We start from the raw sequence: 10,236 nt of genomic DNA on the forward strand, positions 1-10,236 counted from the left end.
TCAACGGTTACTATGGCAACGGCTACTATGGCAACGGTTACTATGGCAACGGTAACCATGGTAATGGTAACCATGGCAATCGTAACCATGGCAATCGTAACCATGGTAATGGTAACCATGGTAATGGTAACCATGGTAATGGTAACCATGGTAATGGTAACCATGGTAATGGTAACCATGGTAATGGTAACCATGGTAATGGTAACCATGGTAATGGTAACCATGGTAATGGTAACCATAACAACGGTAACCATAGCAACGGTAACCATAGCAACGGACCATTTCTTTTATGAGCGGGGGTCAATAAGTGAAAATCCATTTCCGATAGGAATTCCGTAATATCGCTTCTTATCTCTCATCTACGGTGAAAAAGGAGTACTTATGCCAAATTTTAAATGAATCGGTACAATAGTTTCGGAGATCTGGTGATGAGTCAGTGGTATTTCGCTTATATGTATATAGATATTGTTACGTCCTGAGAAACATTGAAAGCATTTAAATATAAATTATAGTTCAATGAACATAATTTTGTTCGAATGACCCTAGAAATGAAATATAACATTTTTATACATTAAATAGTACTTAAAATTATCGTTTTAGTGACGCCAGGGTCATTAAAGTGAATACATACACAGAACTAAGATATTTTTCCAGGAAAATACTTAAAAATCAAATTAAATTTTAGTTCCACATTTATTTCAATGGAAAGCCATAAAAATAGAATAAATAGGGCCTTATGTAAAAGGATAAGGGAAAAGTATTTTTAACATTTCGTGTACTTAGGCTGAAAGAAAAAAATAGTAGTTAAAGTGACGAATAGAAGAGAAACTTCTTTTCCAGATGGTTAAAATTTATTATTTCCATTGGTTTCCGTTTATTCAAGGATTCTAAAATTCACTCAATAAGATAAGGTTTAAATAATTTGAAAATAATAAAATTTAAGTAAAAATAACGAAACCTTACTTAGATAAAAATTTTAAAAAATAAATATTAAATAATGAGAGTAACGAAACTTTAAAATTTTAAATAATAAATAATAAAAGTAAAATTTAAAATTATCTAATAAAAAAAAAAAAATAATAAATGAGAAGTTAAAAGATGAATATACAAAACCAACCCTCATAAATAAAATATATCAATTAACCAATAAATACTTATGAAATAATAAATAAATACAATAAAATAGATTCCAATAATCTAAAATAAACTCTATAATAACAGATAAAAATAAAATAAGTAACAACTAATTAATTAAAATAAAAGTAGAATTAAATAAAATTATTATAAATAAATTTTATAAATAAATAAAATAATTGTAAGTGGATGCGTAGGTGCGCATACCCATCCGCTTGCATAAGGGCATGACCTGGCCGCTTTTCTTATAGAGAAGGGGGCCTAGAGTACAAAAGTCCTTTTCTATTGGATGGAAATCGTCCTTTCTAAGACCCACAAGTTAGGACCCCCCAAAAAAACTAAAACTATGGGACTCTCTGGAGAATAGCATCTAGTTCAGTACATTTTCCGACTCTGACTCAGACTCAGACTCATTTTTAATTTCTACCAGTGCAGGCCTTCCCACTGTGTAAAGTATTCTTTTTCTTTCTTTTGCAAATAATGAGTTAAATAGTGATTACGTGTAAATCTCCAACCCAACATTCATCTACAGAGATTATCCAAGTAATACAGGTATTGTAAAGTTCGTTACTTATCGATCTCAAAGCGTTAAAAATTATTTTCTTTATATATTGTGTCGAAACATTTGTCCTTATCAAACTTTATATTACGATCTTAATGTTTTTATTAATTTTTGTAATACGTTTTTACTTTTATTAATTTTTGCATTGCGATCTTATTTTTATTAACTTTTGTAGTATGTACTCAACTGTACATTTATTTAGTTGTTTTTATTTTTTAATATATGTATTAACCGTAACCGAAGTCTTATTATTTCTAAAATTAAACCAGCTAAAATACTCCCGATCCCAATCTATAGATCTTAAATGATTTGGATTAAAATTAAATAATTTAAAAATTACGCTAAGACGTAACAATATATATATGGACCATTCCATGTCAAATCGACCAATAGTTGGAATCGACCCCTTTCGATTTGGATGAAATTTGGTGAGAAGTTTTCTTTTATCATAAGACGAAATTCTGCCAAAGAAAAAAAATAAAAAAATTTTTTTCGAAAGATATGCAAATTCAAAATTTCGCGATTTTTCCAGTTTTTCAATTTTGTTTTTGCAATATCTCGAATGCTATTATAGATACAGGAATGGTCTTTCGTTTGTTTAAAAGGGGACACTTGGGGCTATTGAAAAAAAAAATATTTTGGAAAAAAATTTTGAAAAATGCCAAATTTTGAATTTTTGAAAATCGTCAAAAATGAAGACCACCATTAAAATTTTGGCTCAATTTTTTTTGTATGATACCTTGTTATGATTTTAAAAGATCCTGAAATTTTTGAATAGGGGTTTTTTTTTTTCAAAAATATGAATTTTTTAATTTCAAAAAAAAATTTTTGAATTTCAGAAAATTTTTTTTTTTTGTTTTTTGCAACTTCTATATAAGTTAAAGTTATGCAGATACATAATATTGTAATTTTGAGTATTTAGAAATCAAATGCACGACGTGAAAATATTAAATAATAAATTAATTTCAACTTTTTTTTATTTTTTGGACATAATCTTGCATCCTTAAAATAAGTCATCCTTAACGCATGATAGAATTCGTTAATTGTCCTTTATTTACTTCATTTAAAGTTGTTGATGCCACTTGTCGTCTTATTACCATGGGAATAATTTGTAATTTGAGATTGAGAACTATGATTGTGCAGAAATTCGTAAGTAAATAAGTATTCGAAAGAACGAAAAAAAATTGATATTCTCATGAAATCATTTCTAATTTTTATAGAAAATTAATATCTGTTTGAGTTATTTGAGGTTAAAAACTGTAATTGAAGTGAAGAAACGGACAAAATATATCATGCGTTAAGAAAATAAAAAATTATATCATGCGTTAAGCCTGACTTTTAGATTATGTCTAAAAAATGAATAAAAGAAATTAATTTATTATTTAATTTTTTCACGTCGTGCATTTGATTTCTAAATACTCAAAATTACAATATTATATATTTGCATAACTTTAACTTGTATAGAAGTTGCAAAAAACAAAAAAAATTTTTTTTTGAAATTAAAAAATTCATATTTTTGAAAAAAAAAAAAACCCCTATCCAAAAATTTCAGGATCTTTTAAGATCATAACAAGGTATCATACAAAAAAAATTGAGCCAAAATTTTAATGGTGGTCTTCATTTTTGACGATTTTCAAAAATTCAAAATTTGACAAATTTGGCATTTTTCAAAATTTTTTTCCAAAATATTTTTTTTTCAATAGTCACAAGTGTCCCCTTTTAAACAAACGAAAGACAATTCCTGTATCTGTAATAGCATTCGAGATATTGCAAAAACAAAATTGAAAAACTGGAAAAATCGCAAAATTTTGAATTTGCATATCTTTTGAAAAAAATTTTTTTATTTTTTTTCCTTTGGCAGAACTTCGTTTTATGATAAAAGAAAACTTCTGACCAAAATTCATCCAAATCGAAAGGGGTCGATTCCAACTATTGGTCGATTTGACATGGAATGACCCATATATATATATATATATATATACAATTTCATGTAATTGTATATAATAATGTTTGTAACTTTTGTACAATTCTATAGAATTATATAAAACTAGCCGTGAACACCCGCTTCGCTCGGTCATTTTTAATAGTGCAGTTATTTGTTGATATTATTAAATTTTTTGGGATGTTTTAAAAGTTACAAAAACAATTCAGCATATTTTTGACCGATAGCAATTTTAATTTTATATATATATGTATAGTGTACTACAGTAGAGTGAGCAGCGTCTTTTTATTGTGCTTTTTTGTTTGCTATTATTTCAGTTTGATTTTGTCTATTTTTTACTGTAGGGACAGTTTTTTGAACAGTAATTTTTCGGGAATATTTTTAACTATCAACTGTTATTGGGCATTAAGTAGTTCATTTGTTATTTGTGATCAATTTTAAATTAGTGCAATTTTGAGGTTGGACTTTGCAGTTGGCTTGTGGGACTCTGTCTGTTTGGTGCTGCCATCTGATTGACTTATAGGAAAGGTGTTGTATTCATTATGGCTTGTGTGTTGTGTTTTTCGGAGATATCAGACTCGGCACACTGCATTAAAGCAAACTGCCATCTTCACCACAAGTTTCATGTATCATGTGTTAAACTTAGATACAACTTTGGATCCGCAGCTGATGCTTTAGATGCGGTACATAAACAATGTCCTGCATGTTCAGAAACAAACTCAATGAATTTATTGACATCGATTGCTGTTCACTTGCCCAAGCTAAGTAAACTTGATAAATTGGATAACCTTGAAAAGTCAGCGCAAGATTTACACACAAAGGTAGATGATATTATTTCTAAGCAGGCTGCACTAGATGCTAAATTTAATAGTTTGGCGAAAAGAGTGAGCGAGCTTGAAAATAAAGGATTTTCAGGTGGCTCAAAAAAGGAGGCTGAGAAGATTTCAAGGGCAGCAGATATTCTGCTTAATTGTAACTTCGAACAAAGAGCCCTCCAAATTGAGGCACAGGCTCTTGCGGATGAGATTTCAATTTTCGGTCTAGAAGAAGTGGCAGAGGAAAACCTAAAAGAAGTTGTAAATAACTTACTTGATGTTCTTGATGTACCTCGGGATGATTTCGGAGTCAAATATGTCAAAAGGATCGGTAAACCAGTTGAAGCTAGAACGAGGAATGCTAAGCAAAAACGCAGGGATGTTCTAATCAAGTTTGAATGTAAAGAAGCTGTGGATGTAATGATCAGGAAGTCCAAAGATGTAGTTATTAAAAATAATGATTTATTAGCCGAGGAAAATATCTCGCAGGACCCTGTTCGTCTTCATCGCCGTCATCCGCCTACTCTTTACAAATTTCGTTCGCAGGTATTGAAGGATTTTCCTAAGCTACTTCCAAAAAATGTGTGGATTACTGCAGCCTCAGTGTTTGTTAGAATCGATTCGGAGAAACCGCCGCTGAAGTTATTGCCGTCTAATGGGATAGAGGTACTCAAAAAGCACATTCGCTCGCGTCAATAACTTTCATTCACTCCATCATCACTATCGCTTGCTCAAGAACAAATCAGTCTGTCAACTTCCTCTTCTCAAGTTCCTCTCAGTGTTTGTCACGTTAATATTCGCTCATTAAACTGCAATTTCAATTTGTTTAAAGAATTCTTCAGGACGCACATCTTTGATATTATTGCCGTTAGTGAAACATGGTTAAATGCAAATATGTCAGATGCTCAATTTCATATGCCATAAAGGAATGATTTGCTTGTTGTACCGGGTTGCCACAGCACCAAGTATGACAAATCCTTTTTAGTGAGTGCGATTAGGATATGGAATCGGTTACCTTCATACTGCACCTCACAATCGACTTTTCCGGCTTTCCGTAAAGCATGTTTCGAGTTTTTGTTGAGCGAAGAGAATGCGTGATTTGACTATTGTCTTTAATAAATACTTTTATCTGATGATGGAGTGATATATTGATGTACTTACTATATGTATAATATACCAGTAATATTTGTAATACACTACTTTTGTTAATTATTAACATTCATTGTAATGTATTTTGGAAGGCCGCAAGGAGCTACGACTCCATGGCCTTTAAACAATAAATAATAATAATAATAATATATATATATTAGATATATATATATGTCGGATTAGCGTTGGGTTGAGAAGGGCGCATACTATTATTATTATCTTGAGACATTTTATTATTTAATCACAATATCTAGATGACACAAATATCGTACAACTTTATTAATACACAATTATAGTTCCTTGTAACAATGTTTTACTTAAGCGTAGCACACACACACACATACACACACAATGTTATCTAGTCACTACACTAAAAGTATAATTTAATATTATTATTTAATTATTAACAATTATAATTTATTTAATACACTGAACTAGCAATATGAACAATATTAACAAATAAGATATCGTTAATGTTAAACGTTAGAAATAATAAAATGACGACAGACTTGGATAAGAGAACGAATCCACGGTCAGAAGGACAGCAATCAGTTATCGCTCACTGTTCAGAGAGAACTGCCTCTTCTCAAAACTTATTTTTCAATCCGTAGCTCCTTCAGGTAATTATTCTGAAAAATGTACAAGCTACGTTTTGCAATTGTACATTCCGAAGATGTACACTTGGGTATTGCTGTCCCTTGACCGTGGCTACGTTAGACCCGCAGATGTGATCTTTCGAACCCGAGCCTACCGTCATAAAAGACTTAAGGAAAGTTTAACTAAAATTTCCTTAGCGGATTAAGTCGTAAAAATTAAAATTCTAAGTTTTATTTTCTAGCTATAAACTAAAAGTGCTTAGGATTTTCCCATCCCTTGGGAAGAACCCAGCTATTCTCATCTCCGACATATATATATATATATATATAGCATATATATATATATATATATATATATATATATATATATATATAGATATTAGGGTGTGACAAAATGTAACTCCCGTGGAGAACCTTTTAAAATTGGAATTTTTAGTTCCGCTTTTAACAGGGGCTGCGTTTGGGCATTTCCTGATATATTTTGGTGTGAGACAATGTATTTGATTTTCATAGAATTTTTTAACAGCAGCTTAATTTGGGTGTTTCCGGTGAAAATTCAAAATTTGCCCGGAAGTGCCCAATTAAATCTTCTGTTAAAAATCCTATAAATAATCAAATAAATTCTCTCAACCCGAAATATCTCAGGAAATGCCCAAACTCAGCTACTGTTAAAAGTGGAACTTATAAAAGATTCTCCACGGAAGTTATATTTTGGCAGACCCTAATATATATATATATATATATATATATATATATATATATATATATATATATATAAAGATGATAAATGATTATATCTAATTATATGGAATTATATATGATTATATATACAACCATTGTTTTGTCGAAAACTATCCACTTAGGATAGTTTCCGTAATTATTTTGAAAATTATGATTAATTTGGGATTAGGATATTAAATAAAATATAAAAAACCTCCTCGAATGAAAAAATGTACAAGTAAGAACGCAAAGCGTGTAGTGCGAATGAAAAAATATGTGTAAATTGCCGTCGCAAACATCACAAACGAGGTGAGCTCAACCGCTTTAGAAAAAAAATTTGGAAAACGATTGACCCTAACGGCCATCCCGGCAACTTCCCGCTAATTCCATACTTAAGCGCTTAAAATTGCACTTATTACTTTTTGCGCTTTTCGAGCTCATAAATATAATTTTCGTGTCATTTTGAGCTATCCAAGCTCATTCAAAAAATTATTATCGTTAAGACGTGAGTAAAGAAAAAAAAAACAGGGTGAAAACAATAACTTCCTAATTTTTGAAAATCTTCGATTTTGTTAGTGGGAAGTTAAAAATGTCGCAGTGATTTTAAAAAAACACTTGTTTTCAAATCTTTTATTGACGATATCTTTTGAACTAATTAACCGATTTCTACGTTTTTGGCGGCAATCGACGCGGTTTTTTAAGCTCTATAAATTATGCTATGTCATCAAAAGTGATCCGAGAAGAAATGACGAAGTTATGTGAAAAAAACACTTTTTTCGGTTTTTTTCGGTTTTCTTTCGTTCACGCTATCTCTCGAACGAATCAACCGATTTTGATCGGGTTGACGCCGATCGGCGTGGTTTTTCAAGCTTAAGGGCGGATTAGTTTTTGAAGTTGATCGATAGAGCCGTTTAAAAGATATTCCAAAAAAACTACTTTCTAATATGATTTTTTTCTTATTTTTTTTAAGATTTTTCAAGATTTCTTAAAATCTATCGGTCCGAATCGGTTCAAATTCTCAGGAAATCTAAGTTCAGCGTAGCCCTTTCGAATAGCACCAACCGCGATGAAATCGGTTCAACCGTTCAAAAGTTATAAGCGAGTCACATAGTCACACACACACACACACACACACATACATACATACAGACATAGTGACAACATCGCGGGGGTAGTCAGGGAAGCTTCCTGTGACCTTCAAACGTCGAGATCTGATGAAAACTCGATTTTTGCCAAACGGGGTAAAAACAATAACTTCCCGATTTTTGAAAATCTGAGATTTTTAGCGGGAAGTTAAAAAATGGTATTAATTCAGAATTAATGAATTTACGCTAGCTTTTAAACTAACTAGATTCAATTAATAGTGAAATACTAATTAATTGACGTAAAATGTCAGTGCAGAGACTGATTGATTGATTAGAATTATTAGTGTAGGAACTAATTAGATAATTCGATATCAGAATCGAATAGTTGATAAAATTTGATTTGATAGAATGATGATTAAATATTTAGCAATGAATTTAATATAATTTATTACAAATATTGCGTGTTAACTATGGATTGACTAAAGCCGCGTGGCTGATGCAATCCTTTGTTGAAATGGCACGTAATGACCGCGTGGCGTCACTTATTAATTTTAATTAATTTAATTCACTGAACAGTTACTAATGATTTTTAATGATTTGATAATTTAATTGGTAATTGAAGTTAATGAAATTGATAGTATTTAATGAATATTTTAAGTGTTCAAGTAAATGCGTAGTATAAGTGATAAATCAGAAAACGATTGACACAGAGTAGTCGTACTAGTACAAGCGTCCAAGCACAACTGCTTGCCGCCGACCTCGTGAGCCGGCTTCTCTCCCGCTAACCAAGGCGCGCATGAGCGACAGCCATGGTGTGACACGATTTTTCACGAGTTGGAGCGATCAAGCCCGAAGGCGTAACTCCTCTTATAAATTTTTATTAAATGTCTTTTCTATCGGTTAAACAATGGAGTAGACTGGCTAGATTTAGGCTCGGAGATTTTCTAAAAGGGGGGATATACTGGGAGGAAAGAGAGAAAAGGCTATGTGAGGCATGTAGGCGGGAAGAGGGGACTTGGGAACACGTATGGGAAGCATGCTCAGGCATGGGGCTCGAAAAGGGATGGCAGGAGATGAGAATGGAGGTACTGGAAAGAGAAGGAGAAGGGGAGGATAAGATAAAAGGGATAGAAATGTTATGGGGGCACACAAGGATGGATATAGGGTGATTAAAAGTAGAAGGATACAGTGGAAACGGAAGTAAAGAGGATGTGTGTGGATGGATGTTGTGTGAAATGAAAAGCGTTTTTTTTTCTTGGCTTCGGCCTGCTTTTTTTCCGCTGATAAGAGAGCGAAACGTGCTCCCTAAGGTACTTTTGTTATTTTTTTGTTGCTTAAGGCACTCTGATTTTTTGTAATTTTTTGTAATTAGGATAAGACTATATGTATACAGAATATAGTATAATTAGGAATAAGATTGTTATATTCGTAAGCGAAACGGAGGTCCGCTATTGTACCCCTAATATTTGGGCAATAAATTTAAACTTTTATGATTGTAATAAGCATTTGAGTCATATAAAAAAAGTGATTAATAATTATTATCTATACGAATAATAATTATATTAAATTATATATGTCATGTTAAATAATTGTTTTAAAAGTCTTATGACAAGCCGAATGGCTAACCTAGCTGAAAGTAATGCTATATATATATATATATATATTAGTTTTGACAGTTGTGTTAAATAATTAATTAATTTCAAGGTATAGTTTTATTATTATATTGTCTGTATGTACCGTTCTTTTATGAAAAATTTTAATTTTGATTTTGTATTATGTATGTCTGTTATTAGATGCCTGAGGAAGTCACGATACGTGACGAATCGTGGCAGAATTGATAAATAAATTAACATAACAAGAAAAACTAATGATAATTATTATCTGATTAATCAGAGCACCAATATTTTTAGCAGTATCACTCAATGCAGTTTAGACGTATTAAATGACCGAACGTGACAGTTAAGTTGTAAAGTATACTAAATTTTATAACAGCCAAAAGGCGAGCACTTTACAGACACGACCACACATTAGCGCAGCCCAGATGGCACCTTAGCGGGAAGTTAAAAATTCGATACAAACGAACGACAGTCTGAAATTCGAAAATACGATTTCGTACCTTCTCCATACATGCTATTTTTTACAGATTTTGAAATTTTATCATTTTCTCAATTCTAAGATCATATTCATCCATGAAAATGCAACCAAGTCATTAACAATCGCGTTTAATAGATTT

This window comes from Cotesia glomerata, linkage group LG1 (genome assembly GCF_020080835.1).
Source record: "Cotesia glomerata isolate CgM1 linkage group LG1, MPM_Cglom_v2.3, whole genome shotgun sequence".
NCBI lineage: Eukaryota > Metazoa > Arthropoda > Insecta > Hymenoptera > Braconidae > Cotesia > Cotesia glomerata.